This window comes from Solenopsis invicta, chromosome 12 (genome assembly GCF_016802725.1).
Source record: "Solenopsis invicta isolate M01_SB chromosome 12, UNIL_Sinv_3.0, whole genome shotgun sequence".
NCBI lineage: Eukaryota > Metazoa > Arthropoda > Insecta > Hymenoptera > Formicidae > Solenopsis > Solenopsis invicta.
Window position 1 is genome coordinate 16,115,218 of NC_052675.1, and position 27,678 is coordinate 16,142,895.

At 34.1% G+C, this 27,678-nt stretch overlaps 2 protein-coding genes across 7 annotated transcripts in view; one reads left to right on the forward strand and one right to left on the reverse strand.

Moving 5' to 3' along the window:
- Positions 1 to 11,775, reverse strand: part of LOC105196022 (trichohyalin) — a 45,789-nt gene extending 34,014 nt beyond the window's left edge. The window contains exons 1-2 of one of the 4 annotated variants that reach the window (XM_011161740.3): positions 11,618 to 11,775; positions 10,768 to 11,167 (exon numbers count right to left, since the gene is read on the reverse strand). The gene's annotated coding sequence lies outside the window, so the exon portion shown is untranslated. Of the gene's footprint in view, positions 1 to 10,767 lie in introns of all 4 variants that reach the window. The other 3 variants (XM_026133400.2, XM_039456261.1, XM_039456260.1) reach the window with 3 other exon arrangements.
- The window catches only part of LOC105196023, a 103,198-nt gene that overhangs the window by 50,702 nt on the left and 24,818 nt on the right, over positions 1 to 27,678 (forward strand). The window lies entirely within an intron of this gene.

The following is a 27,678-nucleotide window of genomic DNA, read 5'->3' on the forward strand; positions in this document are numbered from 1 at the left end:
GATTAACTCTAATCTTCAATATGGTTTAATATTGAACTTGGTTTTTATCCTCTTTCGCTTCTAAGAATTAGAAGAAGACAAAGAATGAGTGAAGACCGAGATTAAAATTAATCTACGTTGGAAGAAATGAGCATAAATGTGATGAAACGTATTGTCTCTCTTATTGCAATAATTACTTTTCCGAGTAAAACTGGTACCAGGGTTTAATGTACAGTAATAGTAAAACTAAAGTAATCGATAGAAGAAATTAAATTTAGAGAGTTTTTATTTTAATAAAATATTAATGACTCTAATATAACTATATAATTGTGACTTTAATAATAGCACTGACATAAATATCAAAATAACATAAAAAATAGCGTTTATGATTTAGGTATATAACAAATAAATGTTGTCCATATAAAAATAGTTATAGACATATATCAAATCGAGCAATTTTTATTTATCGAACATTACAATTAATCTTTCTACACAGGCAGTAAAATCACTTGATTGATCGAAGAATTTTCAAAGACTTATTCGAGATCGCGAGCGCGTTCAATGACATTCACTTTCATAGACGACTCTGTTTTCATGCTGCCCATGACAATGATAATACGAACGCAGACACGACCGGCTTATCTACTGCAGCGGTTATTACAGCCTCGGTACGCGGGCAGCGTCGTCACCGTCGCGTCGTCGTCGGCAGGAAGCCGCAGGAATGATATTCATTGAGCCAAATGAAAAATTACTTCTCGTATTATGCGCGAGCGAGCGGGCGAACAAACGCGCGGGCTTGTTCGACTAATTGCACGCGTGATTGAAACGCGCGCGTATCAATCAAAGTCAACCGCGTGTGTTGTGCCCAAGTGTCGAACCGCGATGAGACGCGGTAAATGGATATTACGGTTAAGGATCTCTTAATTAATTTTCTTTTGCGCGACGCGCGCTTCTCCCGCTATATTTCCCGACTTCATACAAAACGCAACGATTGATTATACTTTGACTACATGAAGGGGCGAAATTGTTTGGCGAAATATTCAATGGCGATGCAATATCAACAAAATGTCGAAAATAACCATACGAAAGTTTATACCGAATTCTCGTATGTAATTATCTTTGTGTATTAAAATTATTATTTATTCATGATAATTATTCTTTTATCATATAATTTAGTTATATCAATATAATAACGATTGCTCGAAATTGCGTGAGTTATTTATTTTGGATTGCATTTTTAAACTATTCGAGATTTCCAATTCATTTTGATCTCAAGATTATTAATAGAGGAGAAAGGCGTATTACCGCTACTACGGACATTACGATTAACCCTTTTATCTCTGTTATTAGATGATGAATCCTAACAATTGCTCATGGAATTATGCGTTTAGTAGTCCGTATATTTTAATGGCGCTAATAAAAAATGTTGATTATGAACAAAGTTATTTGATAAAATGAAAATGGGCGCTATATTATCCCTCTTCTCCTCTATTTTATTCTTACGTATTACAGCAAATGTATATATTTAATCTTTTAAAAATATAAATTATATTCTAATGGAGACAATTTAATTATTATTTACTTACATTATTAAGAAAGCAAGAGTAATAATGCAGACGTTAAACTCTTTTTCTGGACGGCACGGTCATTTTATAACGAGCTGATTATCTCGCCTACGCTGTACGATTATTTTGCTCGTGCTGCTGCAGAACACGGGGCTTCGGCAAACGACCCCGAAATTCGTCGCTGTATCCAGGCGAATTTCCTGCGCGTTGCGTAATCGCGGATAATTAACCAACCCACCATCGCGTTCGCTCCGAGGCGCCATACCCCGGTCATACGATTCACCCCGTCACAAATCGAAATTTGTACACGGTGGGTTACCAGGGGTGGTCAACGCTTTCGGAAATAGATGCAAATTCGGTAAATTCGAATAATCAGGTTCCAGAACGCTATGTATCCCGAACCGATCAGCTTTTTAAGAACATGATTTTCTCATTTGCTCGATAACGCGGCTGCAACTCCTCCTCTCCTTGTGATCTCGAATGATTCCGGTGCGATCGATAATATGTAAAGTTGAAGGAATATAAATTTGCAAATATTTTCCATCTAATTTGATCGTTTGTGATCGTAAATTTCAAGGTAAACATTTTGTGCCATTGAAATGGATGGAGACAGATTTTAAAAAGCTTTTATATGTATTTTTTTTTTTCTCTTCCACATTCTCGGCGTGCTTGTCCGACGATACGAAACAAATGTATTTTTAACGAGCTGTTAAATATTGATGGCTCGTCAATTGGATATTCGTTAGCGAGAATTTGCAGAAAAAATTGATAAAATTGGCAAAAATTTGCTTTAAACGCGCGAATCAGGATTGTGTCGAAATTAACCTCCCCCCGACACATCGGCATTGCTTATAATGAATCGAAATAGCGTAACCCCGTTATAAACGTCACCCGCACGATTCGCGTATTGTTTATAAAATAAAAATTCCGCGTGACAGCCGATACGCGCGCGTGGAGCGTCGCGTCGTCGTCGCGGGAACAATAACGCGTTCGCGCGATGTTTTCCACGTTCGTTCTGCGAAGGATACGGTAACGTTAAGATACACGCGTTCCCGTAACGGTCGAGTTATTCTTGGCCTCGGCATTTCATTGAACACTAAGACTGTACGTTTTACAAACAAGGCGCGACAGATTAGATTATGGGCGGCGAGAGTCATTACGGGCTTCGGCACCTCCCTTATCACGGCTCTCTCTCTCTCTCTCTCTCTCGCGGCCGAGCAACTCGCGCGCCTCTTATCATCGCCGCGCGCGAGCATTGTAAGGAGGGTCCTCTTGTACTCGTCCACGGATACACACACATTCCGTATGATGCGTTCACCGGATAAGGCGTGAAATATGCTCTCTCCGGCAACTGTACGGTTCTCGCGATGAATCGTTTTCGCCTCGGCAATAAAGACCGGCGATAACGAAAATTGCAATTACACGTGAAGGGAATTTAGCTCGACGAAGCCTAAAACATGTTACTTGTATAATTTGACGTGTGCACACGCACACGCACGCACTTGTGTCATTCACATTTCGTTTAATCGGAGAATGAAAAATATGCACTTTTCCGAGCAGGTCGTTTTACGGTAAAGAGAAATATTAAATGGCTTTTTAATGTTTCACGAATCTCGCTTTTGTTCATGAACAAAGCCTTTATCCAGGCTTTTATTCGAGGATATCAAGATATACAGTTTACGGGAAAGATTTCGAAGAAAAAAGAAAAAATTCTGAATGGACAGTGCGCTTCGAGAATCGCCGGACTGAAGAAGTCTACGCCAAATTTCGTGCTGGTAGAATAATGATTTCCGCAGATGCCGGCCATTTCCGACACTCTCGACCGCTCTAACGAGCCGTTAAACTTTCGCAATGGTCACATCCCCAAAAACCATGGGTATTACTCAGGAATGAAAACAAAAGAGATTTCTAAGGCTTGATTTATTACCTACTGACGAACATTCTCTCGGTTATTTTAAGATTCCCTTACGTTTTATAAATGGTGTAATGAATTTTTTCATTATTTTAATAAAGTTCATTGTAGATTGCTATAATATTAAATATTATTTTGTGTTTTCTGATAAAAAAAATTTTAAGATTAGTTTTTACTATTACAATATTTATCTTTTCGTTTCATTTTTTTTTTTTAATACACTGAGAGAAAAATTATTAAATTTTAATAAATATTTATTTATATAGTACTAATAAAATATTTATTAAATGTAATATAGATTTATTTAGTACAAGAACACTAATTTAATTTAAGTAGGTATCATTTTGTTATGTAGAGTAAACATTTATGTATCGTAGGTAAATATTTTATTAGTCCTATAATAAATATTTATTAAAATTAGGAATTTTTTCCCTCAACGTATATCTCTCTTGTTACATTATTTATTACATTAATTTTGATAATTCGTACCTCCAGGAGGTACATTTTGCTCATAAAATACATTACAGCGCGTAATACTAAACATTTATTAAATAATGTACAGTTAATAGCACAAATATTTATATGTTGTTACTAAAATGTCATCTATAATAGGATGTGCGTGTAGTATGCACAGTCCCGCAACGTTGAAAGATTGACGAGCGTTGTGTGACTTGCAGATGCATTTGGTTAAATATATTTCGCACACGAACTGCCAGATCCGCGACGTCCACAGCATACGTACAGAATTCCCCGTAAAAATAGTAACGACAAAATGATATCCCCTCCGAATTACACCGGGAGAGAGAGACTTCGTGAATTTCAGCGAATTTTAGTGAATGTCATAAAAAAAAAATGCATTTACATTTTGAAAATTTGCACGAAGCGTACATGAAATTCGTCGTAACTCAATTATACAATAACAATGAAAAAGCAGTTCGCCGTCGATCGGCATTATCGTTGCTTCATGTTTACCGAAAATCCATATTCGCCTAAAAGCCCGAATGTAAATTTGTCCAGAGAGTGCGATTTGACGGCGTCGATGAAAATACAGTCTCGATTAAATGCGAGAGAAAATTCAGTTTATACGTAAATCGTATTTATTTCGTAATTTTCGTAAATGGTAATTCGTGTTTCCTTGTACCATAACATACGCAATGCGCGTTACGTTAACTATCGATCGCGCGTTATATGATATTTCGCGCTGTAACAAGCTAGAATATCAAATATTATCTAATATTTGTGCACACTAATATTTGTGTATCTCACTTTTATTGTCACGCATTTTTTTATTATGTTATTTTTTCAAGTCTAATTCTTTTATTAATTTATTTATATGATAAATTGGCTCTTGCGAAGAAATATTTCGTAAGAGCGCGAGGTATAAAAATGAAAAAAAAGAAAAAAGAATTTTAATGCGTTTCTCTCTCGAAAATGAATGATAGCTTAAATCCTACGATCGCGTATGATTTAAGCCATATATACTAACATAAGTTCTCGTGTTTAAAATTTACGTCTTTATTGCAAAGATGCACGTTACATGTAAAAAATGTATTCCGATGCAGAAAGTTGCCGATATTTGCGTGAAGCCCTTTGTGTTTCTCATATCGTGTTTCAACGATAGCAAAATAATATAAACTTTCCTATCCGTTAAAGTGTAATATTTTGTTGAGGCGCGTGTTAGAGCTTCCCGATTCGCGTCCGTCGGTAGCTGTCTCTTGAAGGTTTTCACGCGCGCGTATCGACAGTTGTAGTAAATAACGTGAATAGGATCTGCTTATGCAATCGGGGAAATTGAAAATTTTGAATATCATTGCTCAGCAGTATATGCACATGTGTGAACACGTGCCTCCGCGTCTTGCTTCGTTTGCGCTTTAGCTTTAAATTGCACTTGGCGCACGTGAATCCTGTTATACGTATATTGTCGCACGTCTTTCTATTACCTTATCCTTTTACGCCTCGTTCTTTGATTAATTTATTTTTACGATAGATATTTATCTTATATAACATATAAGAATTTATTTTAGTAAGTGAATTAGAAAAAAAATTTATTTCGGCTTTTTTAAATATGAAATACTAGAGAAAAATGTTTACATTTTGCATCAGTCAAATTTTGTTCTTTTTTGAGCAATGGTTCGTTTTTCTTTTTTTTTTTTTTTATACAGCTGTATAGTGTTGTAGCATCATGTTGATGTTACATTTTATCCTATAACACCCCTTTGACAATTTTTTGCCTGAAAGATGCACATACATTGAATCATGTAGAATCCCACCAGCTGAATGTATCTGAAAAGGGTAGAGAGCTCACATGCATCTATTACAAACTCAATACAGACACCATTGCAAAACTTGCGCATTTTTTTTCAAGGTTTAACTCCTATTCAAATAACTATTCGCAAAAACATTTTTTTCACGCAATTCTTACATATGTAATTCTGCTTACGCAATTTAACAAATACCTGGTATACTAAAACGACAGGGACATTTTTAATCATCCGATCAATAACTCAAACCCAATTTTCTTTCTATCAACGTCTAAGCAATTGTGAGCACGAAACTGGTTGGAAAGGGCGATGTTTCTCGAACACACTCCGGATATTTAGCATTTATATACGTGACGTAACCGCGTTACCAGGCTATACGGTGCACTCCCTGATCGATAAGCGTACATCCCCGGAAGAGGTGGCGGAGGAGGAGGAGGAGGAGGAGGAAGAGGAGGAGGAGGAAGAGGAGGAGGAGGAGGAGGAGGAGGTTGGGTCCAAGGCGCGCGAGAGATTTTTTGTCGCAATTCGCGACAGTTTGATAGCCGTTCGCTCACGCTCGTGCCCATAGATAGAACATAGAGAAGGGGGACACCCCTGCAGCGTCCTGCCCGGGGATTTATTGTCGATTTCGTAGAGCGCGTCGCGCAATCGACTCGTCGAGAAAATTTCGACCGATCGGACGAACACGCCAGGCTGTCGATAAGCCGCGCGATGCATCGTTAATCTACATGCGCGCGCGTGGTTCAACGCGTGCGTACCGCTCGCTGGAATCTGCTTCTCGAGACCCGCTCGAAGGCAACGTAACAGCGCGATGAGGTCGCGAGTGACGTTTACCTTGATCCATCGCGATTTCGAAAAAAACGGGAGGGAAGACTTGTTTTTTAAATTTTTTCTTTTTTGTTGCGACGTCTTTATATTTAGCAGAGGTAAACATGTTTAATGTGTAAATATGCATTTCTTTAGAAGAAAATTCAACAAATTTATGAATATGTCGAAATAAATGCTGTATTTTGCTTTAAAATATTATTTACAGGATTAAATAAATCAATCAAAATGGTGAACCTTTGTTTGTACTAGGTATCTTTAGCGTAGATTTTTAGTATTGAATATTTTTCGATGGTTCTTGTTATAAAAATATAGATTTATCATTTACGATTGTGGCAATTCGCCGCTTTATCAACTGCAATCGTATTCAGAAACTTGGAATTGTATCTTTAATAATAAAAACAGAGTACTTGCGAGAGAAATTGCTATGGCGGTTGCGGAAACACGATGAATTCTGTAACGAATTTGGCTCTAATTATCACGATAATTGAATTTAATTTCTTAATCTTATTTGCCTGAATCTTGCAACCTCAATTATGTCCTTCTAATTGCCATAATTATTTTATTATCTTGCAACAAAACGGATCTTTCTATTAACGTTCTTCATACGATAAATTATAACTCGACACAGCAAGTTCTTTCATTGATTCATTCCTTACAAACTGACAGCCGAGTGATCTGTAACATTATTTACATTACAACGATACTTTAGTCGCGTTGACGCAACCTCGTAGGAATCATTTCACAAGTCTACGATTAAATCGCGCGACCTTGTCAGCAGAACCCCAACGTTGCTGACATAACGACATATGCTCCCAATGACAGTCAGGAACGTCGTGACTTAATAGCATCTATCTTTGGCATGGAAACGAACGTGTCAAGCATCCGTGAGATCATTGCTAGATTCATCGTTGCCGTGTATATTTTTTCGCGTATGAAAAATAAACGACTCAACCAATTTCTTGGCTCAGATGCTCACATGAAAGCAAGGTCTTGCGATTTACGTGGGAATTATCCGCTCATTTTTGACCATTTATTATTTTTTTCCTCTTGGCTACAAGTTCTAATATAATAATATAACGAAAAAAAATAAGTATTTTAAGCTTTAAATTTTCATATTAGATATTGCCGTAATTAAAAATCTTAATTAAAGTTTTAAATGTGTTTTACTTCTATGCGTAGCAAACTTTTTTTTTCACTTTTTAAAATTTTAATTTATTATGTAATTTATATGCAAAAAAATAGATGATGGAAGAAGTAGTGATGCCGGGAAAAAGCGAAATTACGACGTTTCCTTGCAAAGTTGCGGCAGCTTCCAGTCGCATGTGTGACAGTATTTGTCGCCTCAGGCAAAGCGCCACTCTATCATAATTATACGTTCGTAATTATAGAATCCCACTCATGCGAGAATGAGGAGGGAAATAACGGTTGGAAATGCGCGCGCGATAACGACACATCGATGACATTTCAATGAAGAGGCTCTTTTTTTCGCGGATCGATAAGGAGCAATAGCCTCGCGTGGATCTCTTTTTTCCGTTGCACCGTCAGCGATTAGCGATAATTCGCGATAATTGCGTACCGCAAATATAACGTCGGCGGGATCAATCGAGGCGGAAGTTAGCTTATATCGGGAGTAAGATAGCGTGTAATTGCCGGCTATTAAATTAGGTAATGATACACCTGGCATACAGCTGGAAAATTTTCTTCTACGAATCTATTAACTCTTCCAACAGAATTATTTCATTTTCTCGGACCTCATAATTTAAATTAAAATATTTTTACTGAATATTAATTTTGGAAGTAATTTTAATTAACCCTAGATCACTTATGAGAGTGCTCAATGATTTTTCACATTGCCGTGACTCTTTTATAATTTCAAGATCTGAATTGAAGTTTAAGAAAGACTTTAACTCTCCATAGATACGATACATACGATAAGTCTGTAGAAAATTTTTCGCGTTATTCTCAACGTGCATGAAAGTTTAAAGGGGGTACTCTTGTGTAGCTAACTCGTAAGTTTTCAGTGTTCCGGGTACCTCTTTACTTTTTATTACATATAAGTTTACTGGATTCCAGATAGTATAAAAGTAAATGCATGAAAGTGTAGAATTAAAAAAAAAATTATTGTAGTACAATACATTACGTATTATTACGTGCAGTATAATCTTCTATCGCCTTTTATATTTTAATGCACATGAAATTTCTGGAAATTTCTTCAATCTTTTATTGTGCAAATAATAAAATTTTGCCCATTAGTTGTAAAAATAATAATTTGATTTTTAAAAAAAGAATGTCGATTTTTGATACTTGAAATAATTGAACTTTTTATAGTGATTCATATTGTTGTATTTTTTTTTTGTTAGTCAAGAGATCAATTAACAAACCCCACATCTCTTTTTTACTTAAAATTAAAGTTTAAAAATTTGCGATTTTTTCATTTGTACTTATTTTTCTAAAATTTTTGCAATTTCTTTAAATAATTGTAATTACATGATAATAAAATATTTTTTCGGGTAAATATGAGATCGTAGATATGCTTACAAACATAAAAAATTATTAAATTGATTAATAATTTGATTTTCATGATATCATATTTCTGGGTTTTTTTTTAAAGCTGTGTTTTAAATCTGGCAAGCATGCGGCACACAGTTTGAGGACTCTCGACAATGTTTGTAAATCTACCGACAAAATTATTATTGAGCACTTGTCGTTCTTTAAATGTGTTGATACACTTCCCAGTCATATTATAGTATTTTGTTTATAAAACACTTTTATTCAATTCTTGTTTATCGGTTTTTATTTTACTCTATCGATTTTATTTTCAGCTAAAAAGTGTGCTTTTAATTCAAAGATATAGCGTGATAAAGTTTTAGAGTTCCACAGACCTTAGTATAGCGGGGTCATCAAAAATAGCAATGGCAACCTAGGGTTAATTTTAACATATTACGACTCGATTCAATTTGATTTGTTAACGTTCTGAGAGAGAGGGAGAGACTTGCAGGTTTCAGTTTGTTTTAATAAGAATATGATTGTGTGATAAATCTAAATCGTTATTAAATAATGAAATTATTATATTAATTTCATTATTTCTTAAGCAAAGTATTGAAAAAATTGGTCAATTATAAAAAACATAAAGTAACAAGAGAAAAGTTCGTATAATCTATTTAAACAAATCCTACGGTCTTAATAACGAACAATGAGTAAAACGGGCCGATTTTTTTCCTTGGAGTAGCAAGTGAAAACGGTATGCTTTTGGCGTTTTTAAATTGCTGAATCTGACTTTGACTTTTAACAAATTTTAATTTGTCGGAAATGTATTAACATTAGCATATAAAGCTATTTAAAATATAAGAAGCTAAAAACTGCACGTATATAAGTTCATTTACTTTCTTTTAAAAGTAACTATCTGTATAACTTATAATTTAAAAAGTCATCATGTTTTCATATATTGCGATATTGAATTAGGCGTGTCTGTATTTAAGTAAAAAAATAATGTAATTAAGTAAAAAAGTAATGTACAAAACTGGCGATTAAGTGTGTTAGTTTCTTTCACAGTGCACTTTTTATCGCGCTTTATCGTGCGTCGGATAACCCTGAAGAAAATAAGTATCAATTCACATTCTCTTAACTTGTATCGAAGTCTCTCATATTGTGCCATGAAAAACGTGTAAATATTTGAAAGAATTCTTTAATTAGCCAAAGCACAATTAAATATCGATAATCACGTCAACATGGGACTTCGCGGCTACACACTGAAATTTCGTAGTACACGTTAATTAACAGTTATTAAATTTGCATAATGCCCTAATAGGATTTTCAATTGATCTCCATTTATGATAACGTAATTAAAGTGCCCTCTAAATTTCTGCGCGACTGTCACCGAGGCCGCGTTTAATTATATGCAATTGTGTGGGACTTGTGTGATCGTGGAGATTATTAAGTGTATTTCCAGAGTAAAGTCGACTCCGATGGGGTCACATCTGTTATCATGTTATGTCGTACGTCGAGTTTACAATGCTGCATTAAAGAAAAATATAACGGAAAGTAAAAACAAATTTATATTATTTTTATACCGTCCGATAGTAAGAAGTAGATTCGAGCATATAGCTTATGTATAATTGCTTTGAAATAACGTTTTATATTTTTCTCTAACTCAAACGATTAATAAACTTGCACTCTAATTCATACTTCAACATCCTCCGTATCAAAGTAAAGTCGTACTTACCTGCTCGTCAAAATCACCGCTAACTGACTCTCGCTCGAAGCTCGCTGCTAACAAGTCTCATCCGTGAACACGCAACGTGTAGTTCGCCGTACTCTTCTTTCTCTCAGTCACGCTCGTTTACCGCACATCCCAGGTGCTAGACGTGCGCTTCTCCCGTGGCGAATTAAGCCGCGCGATGCCCCGAACTCCGAAATTCACTCTCTCTCTCTCTCTGGAAATTTTGCGCTGATACTAGTGATACTGAACACCCAAGTCTGCTCGACCCCAAGATGGTCCCCGCCGCTCGGTGTTAACGGCAATCCAATTTGCAACGATCGATGTTACTGCAGCTGGAAGTCCGTCGAACCAGTCGCGTCGAAGAATCTCGCAATCTTCCTCGGGGCGGCGAGTTCCGGTCGATCTGTTTCCGGGGAAGTTAACCGATTGAATAGTTCCGACGTGAACGATCGACCTCACACGGTTAAAGTGCGGCAATATGGCGCGCGAAATGTGTGTTCGCTGAGGTGTCGATATCTTGATGTTTCAGAAACCTTGTGTGAGGTACGCTATTTCAAATACTTTGATTTGAAACGCCGCGCCGCGGATCGGAGGTTGATGAAACGTACAACAAGAGAAAAACAAAGAGGAAACTTAGAAATTAATCGCAATCAAACTAACCCCTCGAGTCGAGATTTCAATCCCTCCCTCGAAGAAGGGAGGAGGAATCTCTTATCATCTTTTCGCGAGAAAAATATGAGGCGAGCGATCGTTGATCATCAGTGGGGAAAACTTTACGATGTCATTTGTTGGAAACTTATGCGCCACGTTTTTGTTTTTTTTTAATCGCGTTCTCCGCGGATGAGATACTCACGATGCCCCTCAAGTGTGAAAAATGCGTTTGCTACTCCTGGTCGATCGCGGCCGCGCGTTTTTCACCGTCGTCGGCCGAGGTGTCACTGCTTCGACGTGCATCCTCGCGATTTATAAAGCCTCGCGTCTCTCGTCTCCGATGGCTCTTTGCACGCCGTGTGTGTCAGTCTGCCCGTCGTTATTATTCCCCTGCCAAGTGGCCGGTTCTCCCTCTCCGCGCAATTGCGAGCCGTTACCACCCACCGTCACGTTGCGTATAAGATCTGAAGCTTAAAGTCTAAAGCCGGAATCGACACGTTTTGCAACACACTGTTTTGATTTACGCAAATTTTTCTACACCACTTGAAAACAAGATAAGAATATAAATTTGAAAATTAATTGTTCTTAAAGTCAACTCGAACTTATTTATAAAATAAATTATTGATAAAGTTATAGTGAAACTCGTAGAATAAAAAAAAAGTCTCTTTGATACTCGATTAAAATCAAGTACTTTTTCATTAATTTATTTTTTAAATTTAAATATATATATACACGAAACAAAGACTAGTTTATTTATTTAAATATTTAAATAAAATCATGTAAAAAGTATTTGTCGCGTTACTCGATAAATTATTACGTTGTTAAGGAGCACGTCAGAAATTTGTTTCGTATAACTTGGGCTTAATGAATCGTGATATGAAATGATTGACGCACTTCATTTGACGACATTCGTTTTAGGAATCGATGTTTCTGACATGCCTCTAGTTAACCTTAATTGAAGTTAACTGAATTCATTCTCTCTAGATGATCGTATCATGACACGAATAGAAAGATATGGTACGCTGAGATTAGAGTTAATCAACGTCGCGGGAATCGACAATAAAGAAGTCGATGTGTCATACATGAACATTGCGGAACATTGATGAAGGAGAAGAAGATGCATAACACATTGCATTTAAACTCTTTTATTTGTAAATAAGCAATGGAACAAAAATTCAATATTATGAAATATATGCGACAGCGAATTATAATTTTTTTCAGGCCTCGCAGTTTATAGAAAAATTGAAAAATACATTTAATAATTGATACAGAAATATTATTAAGCACACCAAGATCCGCTTTGACCGAAAAAATGGTATTTATTGTCTTTTGTATATGCAAATACTTTAATAATTAATTACCGCGATAATAATTAATTTCGAAGCTTAAAATTATATATTATCTTAATTAATTTCATGTGTATAGAATATAGACAACAAAAGCTTCCGTATTTATGTACTCATAAGCGAAAAATGCGTAGAAAGGAGCACTAAATTCTATTAAAACTGAGTTAATGTACATTGTTTATCTTTGTACGTCAAAGTCAAGCAAGAGATTTTTCTCATGAACTTCTTATCTCAATTGTGAGAAAAAAAGTGATGACAAAAGTTTCAAACAGGATGGTTTGTTTTAACTTCTTTTACAATCTCGTTAACGTGTAAATACGCACTTAGTGACCTAATTTCACGATAAAATTTTCAACGAAACAAAAGACTTTATTTATCTTAACTGGTTTTTCGATGTTATTCGATATTTATTTTCACGATTTTAAAAGTTTATTTGTTTCAATAATTGATTTATTTGTATAACGAAACAGAAATATTGGTTTGTTTTTTAGAAAGATTTAATCGAGTATACATGGGATGTAATTATAAATTTCGCAATTTAATTAACTTCATGACACATTCGGTGTCTTATTTTTTTCCATTAAATTTAATATAAACAGTTATAATAATTTTATTGCTTTGTTAATAGACTTCACTGTGCATACACAGTTAATGAATTTAATTTCGTTAGACTACAGACATAATCAGTTAATTCGCTCCATACAAATACAGTCCGTTGTTCAGTTTCTATTCAACATTTACTTTAAACGAGTTCTTCTTGAGTAAACATAACCCGGGACGATCACATATTTCACTCTAAATGTATAGCGAGCATACGGCTCGTAGTTAACTTTTCGAGATGACAATCTAATTTTTATTGCTTGCTGTCAGAATTATACATATGCTAAATTCGCGTGTACATTTGAAAATGCTTGTCTTTGTTCTGGACAGGAGAGATTCGTTTGCTGCTTCCTAGCTTCCTCTCGTGCGTTATTGTGCGTGCAAAAATCTCGTGATAACTGACAACAGTCTACCGAATGTCTGCTAAATGAACTGCTTTGCAATTATGCTGTGCAAACATGTGCCATTTATATTAAAAACATTTTAACTGACATTGTAAAATTGTGTCAAAAAAAGGGATTTCAGTGTTGAATTTGTTGTCGCAGCAATTTGTATTAAAGCTGACTTTAGGGCTAAGCAAGAGGTATTGCACAACTGTCGATTTTTATGAAATATTGGTATATATTTTATATAAATATTAATGTCTATAAAAATAACTTATTAATAACTAAACTAAATGAAAATTGAGTGCCAGATCTGCGTGCCACTCTGTTAAACCGCAGGCCACTTTATTAAACGAATACTAATCACAGATAAAACCGTAGCCGCGAGGCACGACGGCACAAAAAAAGTCTGATAACTCAACTCACAGAATTTGTAGAGAAAGGACAGTTCGTTGCGGGTAAAATGTAATTGGAGAACGAGAGAGAAAGCACGAGAGAATTAAACTAATCCTAATATTTAAATAAGGTATATTTAAATAAGGTATATTAAAATAACAAAGTTATATAATAATTGGTGTTCATTTAGAACTTGCTTTTGTACCATTCGAAGACTATCACGCGGCAATAACAATACAATAAATAAATAATATATTATACTAAATAGTATAATAAATAATACGATAAACAACGATGATATTAATAATAATATTAATAGCGATATTAATAATTGGGAGCTACAGAATCTCATAACAATGGAATTATAAAAACAAAATTTCAAACAACAGTCGGCAATTCGCGCGAATAGTACGAAACTACATGTCAATAAAAATACCTTGTGTATTGCGATAAATGGAAAAAAAGATTATATTAAGTGAGTGCAAAAGTCTTAGCTCTTTTTGAAGAGACTTTTATTTCTATTACAGCACACATCAACAATGATAATTGTGACAAATTATATAAAAATGTAAAAAGATAGTTGGCGCCATTTGAATTACAGTGCTATTTTGTATCAGCAAAAGTGAGTTTAAACAAGGAATGTTTGTATGCGATTATAATTAACGAAATGGAATAAAATGGTAGCTGCTATAAAAAATATTGAGAATTTTCAAAATTCATGGCGAATGCTTTGTACAGCATTCATCATTTTCGTTCTTTCCCTCGCACATTATAATCATACATAAATATTCTCTTTTTAGATCTATTTTGATTAATACAAAATAGCATTATAAATAACTCAAATGTTACCAACTTTTTACAGACAGTTTTTGGCGCCGCCTTTCTATAATCATTTATCGTAGCATCAGTGTGTTGACATACTGTAACATCAAAAAGGGTCAAGATGTTTTTGCATTGAATCAATATTATGACATAAACGATTAAAAAAAAAAAAAGAAAATTTCAAAGAAGTAGAGATTTCGAGATAGTCTAAATTCGTAGATATGATCGAGTGAGATAACGCAATCGCCGGTTTTATTAAAATCTAGACGATTCTGCTTAGAAGATTTCTCACGTAATAGTTAATGCAGAGCATTTCCATTCTCGCCTTTCCTTTCGCTGCTTTCAACAGGTTTTGCTCGTGTTCGTCGGCTTCCAGGTTGCTGCATAATTAATGCGACAATATCTGTTTAAGCCAAACGCAGTCGAAAGTGAAAAAGAGCGATACGACTTGCGCGCGTTCCTGCGCCTACATTGAGAACCGTTTGTTCTCTCGGCAGCAACAATTTGCTTCACTGCATCGATACGTTCCGTCGATTGGGCGTCATCGGTACAAAGATTATTAGTTTACTATAATTGCTCACTAATCGCGCTATTAAAAAAAAAAAATGCGCAAAAAGTCGCGCAATCGCGAAACGCTATCTTCCGAGGATGACCACAGCAGAAAACATTTTGTATTTGTGTTAAAACCGGTCCTCGTTAACATTTTTGTGTTAAATTTTTAATATATTCAAGTGTTAATCCAACATAATGTCATTATGTTATTTGAATATCTTGTGTTAAATTAATATTTAATATTTCTTAGTATTAAAATAACACAATTTATAAACGAATAAACAAATAACATAAAAAATAATATAATTTAAAAATACAACATCTAAGACGAACGAAAAAATGTGTACGTGTCGTCAAATTATACATGTTAATGTTACTGAAGAAATGTGTTTTCATATTCTGTTTCCAATCTGTGTCGAAGTATCACATTTTTCGTGTTAATTTTTCGCATAATATTTGTTATTTTTTAACACGTTCGTCTTGTGCTAATTCAAAAGAAAAATTTGAGTGGGCCTTTTGGGATATTCGATATATATTAAATTTAAGTTACATTTCTGCTGCGTCGGATCAAAGCCTCGTCTCCGCGATTGGACCTTGCAACTCTTGACTCCGTAACGGAGAGCGATAGGCATCACATCACAATATTTATCTGACTTCTTTTTGCTTTCGTAGCAGCTCTTATCCGTGTTACATCTTGCGTTTATATTTGAAATGCTAATCTTTTATTCCCTCTGCAGTCGTTGTGCGCGTCATTTCAGTTTCTACTTTCGCACGTTCTGCCAATAATTATATCATCGCGCAACTTTTTTGCGCTCCACTTTGCTCGACGTCGCCTCTTTCGCGACGAGGAAGCTCCGCCGTATTCGTTATCGCTTTTCCGTCTTCCCCCGGGCCGAGGTTCGCTATACGATTCTCCGCTCGGCGGCAGCGAGACAGTTTCGGAGCACGAAAAGATAATGTTTCGGATGCGTATATGCGGACCGGCGCGCTTCAACGCGAACAATGACGCGATAATGTATCCAGATACCGCCGACTCTGAGTTCGCGCGCGCGCTAACGTCGTCCCAGATGCGGAGAGACGGGGACGTTAACGTAACGCGAGCACGTCGACACGTTAAATTTGCACGTGGAAATGCATCTGTTCCTGCATGCTTGTGTACGTGCGTTAACGATCGCGCCAAGTCCGCGTTGATGAAAATGAGTATGCGCGGGCGTTGGTTTGCGCGAAAGCCGCATGGTAAATTAATTAATTAAATCGTTTGTTAACGGAATAATTAACAAGTAATTTAGTGATAGCGAACAGCATGATACCGACGCAAGTCGATTGTTTATTACACGGAAAGAACAATTTTATTACAGGATTTAAAAGTTTAGCTAGATACAAATCGGAACATAATTTTCTGTTTTGGGCCATCGAAATAATTATGTAGAACGCTCACAAGCATGATAAACGTTGCTGCAAACAATTTTGGTATTCTCGCAAACAAGTTAATCATCCGATACAATTTTTTAAATGGTTTAACATAATTATTTGCAAATCTGCATTTCAGCAAAATTGGTTTTTCGTTGTACATAGTAATAAAAAAAAAAAAAAAATTGCGAGATTATGTATTAATATAAATTGTTTTTGTGACGTCGTACATACAATGATTGTACAATACATTGTTGAACATCTTGCATATTATGAATATTTTATTTAATCGATTAATCCAGTCCGATTTCAAGTAAGTAAAAAAAATCTTACTTTTTAATTGGCTCTTTATTTTTTCCGTGGAAAAGGTTTAATAAAATTTAATGAAGATTTAATATGAGGTTAATATAATTTAATACATATTTTATTAAAACTTAATAAAGTATATTAACAATATTTTAATAAGGTAAATAATAATAATATTTCAATAAATATTTTTATATTTAAATAATTTTAATTTCTATTTTATTAAAACCTCACAAAGATTTAATTAAACCACATAAAGAACCAAATTAAGTTGTACATAGTAACTTATTAAATGGCTCCTATAAATTGAATCAAACATTCATATTAAATTATGTAAGATTTTATATTAAATGTCTTTATATAGAATTTTATGGGTAAGTTTACCCATTTAATCTTAATAAGATTTTTATAAATTTTAATGTGATCACATAATAAAATGTTGTTTGAACAATATTTTAAATTGTTGCGTTGGAAAGTTTCGCACAGAAACTGTGGCTTAATAAATAATTTTGTCGTATTAATAACTTAATTATACTTCTCTTTTCTCTGAATATTTATACAGAAAAATTTTTATCTAATCTTCATTAATTAAAACGTTTTAGGACTATATTAAATCCTCATCTCATATTAAAAAATTATTAAGATTTAATTAAATTATATAAATTGGAGTTAATAAATTTTAATAAAATCTGAATACGGATCTTATACAAATAAGACTTTTATAATCTCCTTATTTACAACGTATTCACTTTTTTTATATGAAAGATACACGCGAATTCTTTTTTTCTTATTCATGCTGATAATTTGTTTTAACTTATGATTGTGTTTATTAGGAATTGACACGATCGAAGTTCATAGTCTATACCGTATGACTCACGATCTCTGCTACATGTGAATTCATCACTCATGGGGAAAAACGACCGACGCAATATTCTTCTTCCACCCACTCTAAATAATCTCGTTATCTCGTCGAACTTCGAATTAATTCTGCGAATCGCGGGTGCGGATCGGCCGCGGTCGAATTAATCTTCAGCAGCGAAGGAAAATAACGAGTTCGGTATTGTTGCGGTCGTCGCTGCATCTGGCCTGTCGATACGCGAGAGAGCTGCGGCGGACATGTACACGTTCGTCTTTTATTTTCAATCGAGAACGCGAATTGCAACCGCACCAGATTTCCATCGATTCTCTTCTTTGCGTATTAATGCGACAAGCATCCGGTCGTAAATCAATCCCGTTTTCAAATTCAGATCGATTTTATCTTTCAATTTTCCAACCTAGCATATTTCAGATAGGCCAAGCCGGATCAATATACATGATATTGTACATGAAATTAATAACATTGGCTTTCATATCGTGTAAAATATGAATGACTGCTCCTAAAATAGAAAATCAATTAAGCATGTAGCGTAAAATTTCATTAAAAGTTTAGAATATTGTGCATGTTAAATTCCCCGATAGATTTATTTAATCCATCTATATCAAAATTATTATCAATCCACGATATTTGCCGTCGATAGTGGATGTTGCGGATATCAAGAATGAAACATTGAATCAATAAAGGATTAGAAACGGCATTAAAGGATTAAAACTAAATTCGCATTTCACGATATACGTCGTATTCCGCAATATCGGCCATTGCTTTATCTATAAATTCTTGATCAATTCCGAAGTGTGATATTCTTTATAATTCTTACATCGTATACGTATATGTATACGAAAAAATTAATATTATATTAAATTTAAACCTTTCTGTTTTTTAGTCTCAAAGTAAAATTGTTTTATATAAAATATATCATTTTATTCATTTAAAAAAGTAATATACAAATAATTGTTAGTTTATTTTCCTATTCAAAGCTTATTTATAGCATGATATTCAAATTGAAAAAAGATTTAAATTGAATTACGTATAAACAGTTTTATTTATGAATGGTGATGCTTATGAGACACTCTGTATATAGCTTTGATTTTGATAGAACAGCGTTGCACAGAATGACTCAACTAAATTCGAGAGCCATTGATTATTTCATATATTTATTGTACGTCGTGTAATCCCGACCTCGGTTTGCAATCGCAGAGATTAAGTTCAAGGGTACGTCACGCAAATATGGGCGGCAAAAGAACTTGGAGTGATAGAGCCGAGCTCGATTGACGAGCATCGCGCATTATACAACATAAAATAATCGCACGTATGGAGCGTGTTTATCTTCATAAAATCCTAATGAAAGGTTATGTATTAATAATTTTGCAATCTTTCGTGATTACATTCCAATGCATTTTATCGGATTGTGTCGATTGGTATTTTTGTATTAAAGTTATGTCTCGACAGAAACGTTTAAATGTTTCGAAATATACCGAGATATTATGTTATTTACAAATTTTGTTGGAAATTTATCTTATTAATAATCTCAGTGTGTAAAAAAAATTTTTAAAATAAATAAAAAATATGGGTGAAGCAGGTCAGTGATAAAAATATAACTGGAAGTGAAAGTTTATAGTAGAAGTTGTATTTCTGCAAAAGCTGTGAATATATTTTGTCAACGTCTAGGATTATGAATTTAAATGTAAAGCCATTATTACATTTTCGGCAAATTTGCGAGTGCGTAGGATCGATTTGTTTTCATGTATTAACAACGTAGCGCACGGTTCTTAGGCAGAAGCATGTACTTGCCGCGGGGATTCTCGTTGCAGTCACAAAATGCACCGACCCGAAACGCCAGGGCACGAAAGCAATCCACGGAATTTAATTAAACCTCGTGCTTTTTTTTCGACCATGAACGCGCATCCGTCTGCGTGCCGACTAAAGTGGATATATACCACGAAGATTTCTAGCCTCAAAGGCATGATGAACTTAGCTCCAGAAAACGGGAACTTTAAACGGGATAAACCTAATAATAGACCTTACTTAATTAAACTATGTTTCTTAATTACGCATTCTTGAAATGGCTGAAAATTAAAAGTATTGCTGTATATTAAAAAATGATCACAAAAGAAATTTATTTTCATCACAGTTTAACGTTATAAACTCTGTTTAGTAATAAAGTCACGATAGAGATTGTATAGCGTGTCTAAAATAATTTAATTATAAAATTATGCATAAAAATGATAATGCAGTAATAAATTATATATATATATATATATAATTCATATAAAATAATTGTTACATTATCATTTTTATGCATAATTTATATATACATATATAATTTAATATCTGTTACCTTTATTTTATAGATAAGTATTAATAATTACACTACTATAATTTATGTAGAAATATTTATTACAATTATAATAGTAATTTATTACAATTATAATAATAATTAATCAACGATTAAAATTATTTAAAAAATTAAAAATAGTCCATCCTAACGCATATATTTTAATAAACTCTTTAAGTTTTAGTAATTAGTTTATTCTGAAAGAATGCAGTAAGTTTTTTTAGATGGTATAAAATGTGCATTTATAACTCGCACTAAATTCTTATTTGCGTTGCTTAAATAAGCTTCTATGGAAATTGTCGCGATACTAATTTACAAGGCCTGGTTGTATTATGGTAATAAGCAGATTGATTGTGTTTGCTTTCGGAAGGGTTTTTTTCATGACGTCAGCTTCTGGGTATATAAAATCGTTGGATCATTTTTCTCCGATCGAACGCAAGAGAAATATGTTTTGCGAATTCGCGTAAGTTCTAGGTTATTAGTACATTTTTTAAACAGTATCGTAATATTGATTTAAATGTTAATTGACATTAGATCTGTTAATTCGATTTTTATTTTACAAAGTTACAAAAATATTATTTAACGATAAAGATTTGAAAGTAGTTCCAAAGGGGAGAACGACGTTAAATTGCAAATTATGCTGAATTTTTTAATAATATCTATTTTTTTATCCCTTGCTCATTGTTATTGTATAACAGTATAATTTTTTTCCTCTTCAAAAAAATTAAGAAATAAATTGAGTTTTGTGCGAGAGGAAATGGATTCGGACTTCCGCTAGTCATGCTATTTCTTCGAAGTTAAACGAAACGCAAATCATGATGTTCGAGAGTCAGTTAATTTTCATCTCTCATTCTTCTTCTCAGATTTCTTAGCTGATTTAAGTTAAGAAGAATCTATGTGGGTTTTATAATTGACATATTACATGACTAACGACGATAAATATCATTTTTTTTTGCATTTTATCAAGAATTATCGAGACTTTATGTTTGATTTTACCGTTGAATATAATAGAGCTTATTAAAATTTTTTTCTTCTCTTCCGACTTCATTAATCATAATTAGCATAATACATGAACAAAATTGTTCTAATGCAACATACATGGCAGACTTTTAATGCAAGGTCTTACCATAGCTTAACATTACAAATTCTCTCCATTTTATATAGTAATAAAGTAATAATATAACCTTCACGTTACACCTATATAAAAGCTAATACAAGAACATATCACACGTATAATAAAAAAAATGAATTACTTAAAAAGTCAGTTACATAATGTAAAATAGTTTAATGTGAACTTTTTATCGCGATATGTTGGATTAATATTTGTGACGCGCAAATAGTTGGCCAAATTGCGCAAATTTTCAAGGCATTTATATTTTCTTCGTATACGGAGACGCATACGCACACACACACACACACACACACACACACACACAGATTATAATTATGTTTTGAGAATTTACGGCACGCGTGTTACACGTGTTATGAATCGCCAGTGTTAACCAAAATTGCCGCGATATACCCTCGCAGGGCGAGCTTCGCGCGACTCTCCGGATAAGTCTGGTGAAATATTCTGCCGTATAATTAGACGGTAAATTCTGTTGTATTGTGTGTGGTCCTTACAGATTCCATCGGACGCGTTTACCACAATCGCTGATGTAAGCTACGGCTTTCTTCGCGAAACGCTCCATTGTTCCGCGTGAATCGAATGAAATACTCCCGTTTGCTTCAACTTTATAATGTAATGCCTACTTTAAATAGCGTTCCAAGTGGCTCTGTTTACGTGCTAACATTTTTATATGTCTCGCAGGCATGTTTAACTCATTTCGTTTCGTTACGTCAAAGCAATTTTTAATTAAACCGGTAGTTTCAACAAAACAGCGTTTTAACAGCGTAATTATCATGTCCGGTTGGCAAAGAAGTTATTTTCTCCATGTTTTTGTGAACGTGATTGTCCCACCGTGCGATAAATTACCATAATTTTTACTGTTGCCAGAGATGTGTGTGCGTATGTGTGTGTGTGTGTATATATATACTCATAAAGCGGCGCAAAGCGACGGAAAATACGAAAAAAAAAAAAAAACATTTTTCTTCTCTCTAGCTCAACTATACAGCTCGTGTAGTTGCGTAAATGCGATCATGCGTATACATGAACGCGTAAAGTGGAACATTTGAAACTAGCTCATTTTTTTCACTGTAATGATGTCTCTAATTGACTTGTAAGAATGAAACCTTGAGGGAAGGCAAAAACCACCCAGAACGTCGCCGTGATAAGCGGGAGAATGGCGAGGGAAACGAAACAGGTTCTTAATTGTAATGATTCGACACTAGCTTGCGTGGAAATTACAAAAGAACTTTGTGTATCCTTCATGCAGTCATTCACGATCGTAATTTATGTAACGAAGCGTTAAGCCATAGCGAAGAATGTAAATGGTTAGTTGATCGGTGGTCAAGATAAAGCGTTTAGCGCGTTTAAAGATAAAATCGCATAGGAAATCGCGTAGAAAAACTTGGTATAAAACAAGAATGTTCTGTATACACGTGAGATGAAAGGATTAAATTAAAAATATAGTACGTAATGCTGAACTGAGAAAAATGGTTTGTCGAAAAATATAATTTAATCCGATGCGTGCCATCAAATATTGAATTGAAATATTGGTTTAATTAAGTCTTGATTAAAAAACTTTAATGGTTGACATGAATGAATTGTATCTTTTTTTGCGCAACTAAATAACTGTTGAATCAACTGGATGTTTCATTGATCGTATCGACTAAATATTTTAATTCTTTTAACAAATTTTAGAAATACAAGGCATTCGCGTGCACTTTAATGTATTCTACATAATGTATTCTACATAAAAACGTTGCACGTAGTATGGAATTTCAGGTCCGGGATTTGGACTATCCTCAGTATAATAAAATATTTATCGATATTATCCGTGATTCGAGTTCCGTACAAGCTGCATGGATTTAAACTACCTCTCACATAACAAAATAATAATAGTCTCACACTAAACCTCTCACACTAAACCTCTCACACAACAAAACGAGTGGATTACATACAATCTACAACTATTGCCAATTTGGACGTCAAAATGTAATAGTTATTTCGCTTATTATAATCAAGATCCGCTCTTTTATTTTAACTTTACTCCGGAAAGGAATAAAGTTCTGTAAAGATGGGAGGAATAAGGCGAAATCGCAATCAGGCGTCGCGTTCAAAAATGCGGAACAGTTCTCATTCCGAGAATCAAATTCGCATAATCGAGTTGTTCGATCTTCGGCTCTTTTATTCTTCGAGCTTTCGCTCTTTTCCTTGCATTTCCCACCGTTTCTTTTCTCGAGGGACCGGCTAAAGAGCTCGCGTCAGCGACAGGATGCAGAGGGAACCAACGGGATACAGAAATCCGTTGTCCGTTCCGATTCTAATTACAATAAAGCCGACTTTAATTGCGCGACAGGATTCGCGAAACGCAATAAGAACGTCTCTTTGTACCCCTAATAGACAGAGCAAAAAAGCACAGCTCCGTCCGCCTATTTCTCCCCGTCCTGGGTATTATAATCCCTTCCGTTGGGATGTAACGCGCGGGATGAACAGCGTTTCGCGGCACGCCGTGATTCATCGTCAGTGGCGATGCAAATGTTTGAGCAACCCGTTATCTCGAGAGACCACCGGTCCGCTACCTCTCTCTTTTTTTTACCGCGAGCCCCTTGCCTCTTTTTATCTCGCTCCCTCCTCACTTTTCTTTCATCCCTCGGCCGACATTTTTCCAGCCTCAGTATTTTATTCACCGCGAATTCGTGACCGACGAGAGCTCGCGGGAATCGTAAATCATGGATATTGGACGGTGTCGATTCTTCTGCCTCTCGCCAGGATCGCCATTAAAAGGATACTTGATATACGCCGTCCCGCGATACCGCGAGAGGGGTTGGATCATTTTCACGCCTCATTATCACCGACTTTGTGCACGTGCGTTTCGGCATGTTGCGTCGCGATAACCGACAAGCGTTAGACAACGATTTTTTGCGGCTGTAACTGCTCGAGTGTCCGAGGCTTTCGCGAGATAAGTTTAAAATGTAAAATTTTTTGTTAAAATTTTTTGAAGGAAGAAAAAGACGGATGAAAGTGTCGAGACATCGTAGTTTAGATAGTAAAATATTATATAATAAAAAACATCTAACATCTTCACAGAAAAAAAATTAGTATCAAATCAACAATTTATTATATATAAATATATAACTTATATAAATAGTAAATTAATTTGTTCTTGAAAATTTAAACATAATAGCAATAGATATTTAAAATATCAAGTATCAATTTCTAATGCTTATTTGTGTAGAAATTAACATCAAATGGGAAATATAACAATTAACTTAAATAGTACGCATTTGACAACTCTTTCCTAATTATCGATTAATAAAAAATACTTTCGATAAAAAAAACAAATGATTTCTAAATAAAAAGAAAAGGAAATCAAAGAGCAATTGTTTCATATATAAGCAAGATATAAAATCATCTTGAAAAAATTTATAATCTTTAACAAATATAATTTGTTTATATGAAGAAATAAAGTTTCTTCATGTAAGCAAGTTATGACTGTTTAAAATTATCAAATTCTTTTAAGAAGAATTTATGTTCTTGTTTATATATGAAACAATTAATTGTGAATTTGATAGTACTTTTTTTTGTGTTAATAAAAGATGAACAATAATCTTTTATTCATTCTCTCCTGCCAGTTAATTTATAAAAACGCAGATTAATTAAAATAAATATACTATTAAATATCCATCTATCGCAAATAAAGTATCTTTTTGAATAATTAATAATTAAGAAGATTCGGTATCAAAACAAAGTATGAAGGACATAGTGGCAATAAAACTATGGTGACTCAACAATGATGGAATCGCACGTGGAGAGCGCAGCGTTATCCTGAAGAAATCTGAAACCCGTGGAGGTAATCACTATTAATAATTGGCAAAGAGCAATTTGTGCGCATGTAATATACCTTATATGCATATAGTACATGTGGGTGGAGCCCGGAATGTTTCATTGTTCGCGCACAACTGCGCAATGTCGCGAAACATTTTTACAATTGAGAATTTCGCAATGTGCATGATTGTCCACTCGTTCGTGACAGTCATCGATGCAGTCATCTGATGGCGCGTATTTAGATCACAATCGCTATTTTTCTTGATGAATGCAGTAATACAGAGCGTTCCAGAAAACGAACGCATGGAGTTTAAATTTGATGTCAATCAAAGTTACTGAGATTTTTTTATTAAGATAGTAACAGTTTTTTTTTTTTTTTTGTAAATTGAAAGTCATGAGTTTCTTGCAAATTAAGTTTCAAAGACGTGAGTAAGGCGTAGAATATTACCTCAATATTCGCTCATATTCAAGTATTTCACTTTATTAGAATTTTAGATACCTACTTGCTGGAATATCGAATGTCAAGGTTTAAAAAGATTGTAAAAAGTAATGCTCTTTTTTTACTAAACTTCTATATAGATAGGGAAAAGTTGCTGAATGCGTATCGGTCTTCTAAAGCGCACTTTTTTAATATTTCACATTTTTATTTCAAATAAGCAACATTTAGTGACATAAATAAAAAGTAAATAAGTAATATAGACAAAAGATTTAACAAGTTTTATTGTGTTTTTGTGCGGAATGTTTTATATTCATTGTATGTACATATTTATAATTATTATAAAAATTAAATCGATATTTTGATAAACTCTGAAATTTCTTAATTCGTATCACTACAAATTTTACTATAAAAAATAATACTAATATAAAATTGATAAGTAACAACAGTAAAACTATTGCTATCAATAAAAATTGTCAATTACCAAAATTAATTTAAATCAGTTTTATTTCTTATTCTCTTTCATATGTTTTTTGAACATTGATTATTAAATATTAATTATTAAATATTTGATGGCTTTTTTGATAAGTTGTTAATAAAATAAATATCAATCAATGCTTTCTTATATTTTCAGTTACTTTAATTCACAAATTCGAAGACGATATATAGATACGCTTTAGGCGACCGGTTGTATAAATCACACTTTTCGTAGCATTACAGAAAAATTTATAACAAATTAATTTGTTATCATTGAAAGGTTTAACATGGAATAATAGATGACTGAAACATCGAGCTACAATTTCGAACTCTAATTTGCATCCAAAATAATACCAAATGCGAGATATAAAAAATAGCTCAAGTGCTTACGCATTTGGCAATTCTCTCCTATATGTAATTCCTTTCTTTGTGATAATTGATTTGCAATTAGTAATACAGCGGAGATACTGCTATATTTTATCCATATACGTACAATTAGATATGCCCTGATGATGCGTTCGGGTTCATCAAGCTCATTTCGTGAGAAAATGACATCAGGTACTTCTATGCATCGAGAGTGCACGCGATATAAGTAGAGCTAGAGAATCGGATAATTATTCGCGCGATAGCCGCGTGCAGAACTTCCGCTCGGTTTATTGTACGTGAGCACGATCGGAGCTTCACTTATCACTGCACCTTTCGACGCAATAAATTCAATTGCTTTCTGCACACAAGCAATGCGTAGTCGGCGATTTAATGGTTTGAAATAGAATGCCGCGCATATTCGCGCGAATATCTGTAACCGCGATCGCGTTTATAGTGGTGTAGATCCACTTGCCAAAGTGCCAGTTCGCTTTCAGCGTTTATGTGCCAATATTTCACTGATTTTGCACAACACATTTAATCCCCGACACCTCTGAGAGAAATAAACAGTTGATCATTTTGGGTTTAATTCGATTTGTTTATAATCATCCTTCTTGCTCTTGTGAAAATTAGAAAGAAATATCGCATTCCCAAAATAATTCGGTCAAAATTGATACTGATGTAATAAGACAGGGAATTTCAAGTATCTCTTTTGATTATAAAATATCGTTCTTAGATATTACTTTAGCAATTTTCTTGTCTTATCTTGGTATTCCAAAATATAAAAAATATTCAAGTAATTCAGAACGATAATAAAGATTATTAATATTGCTCGTAGATATCGCTTTAATAATTATCTTGCTTTATATAGATTAAAGATATTCCAAATAATAAAAAATGTCCTTCAAACGATTGAGTAATAATAAGATATCCTCGAAGATATTTTCTCATTTATCAACGATTACCATTTATTATTATCATGATTAATAAAAATTCTTGTAACAATTTCTCAAAATTGCTTTGTGTAAAA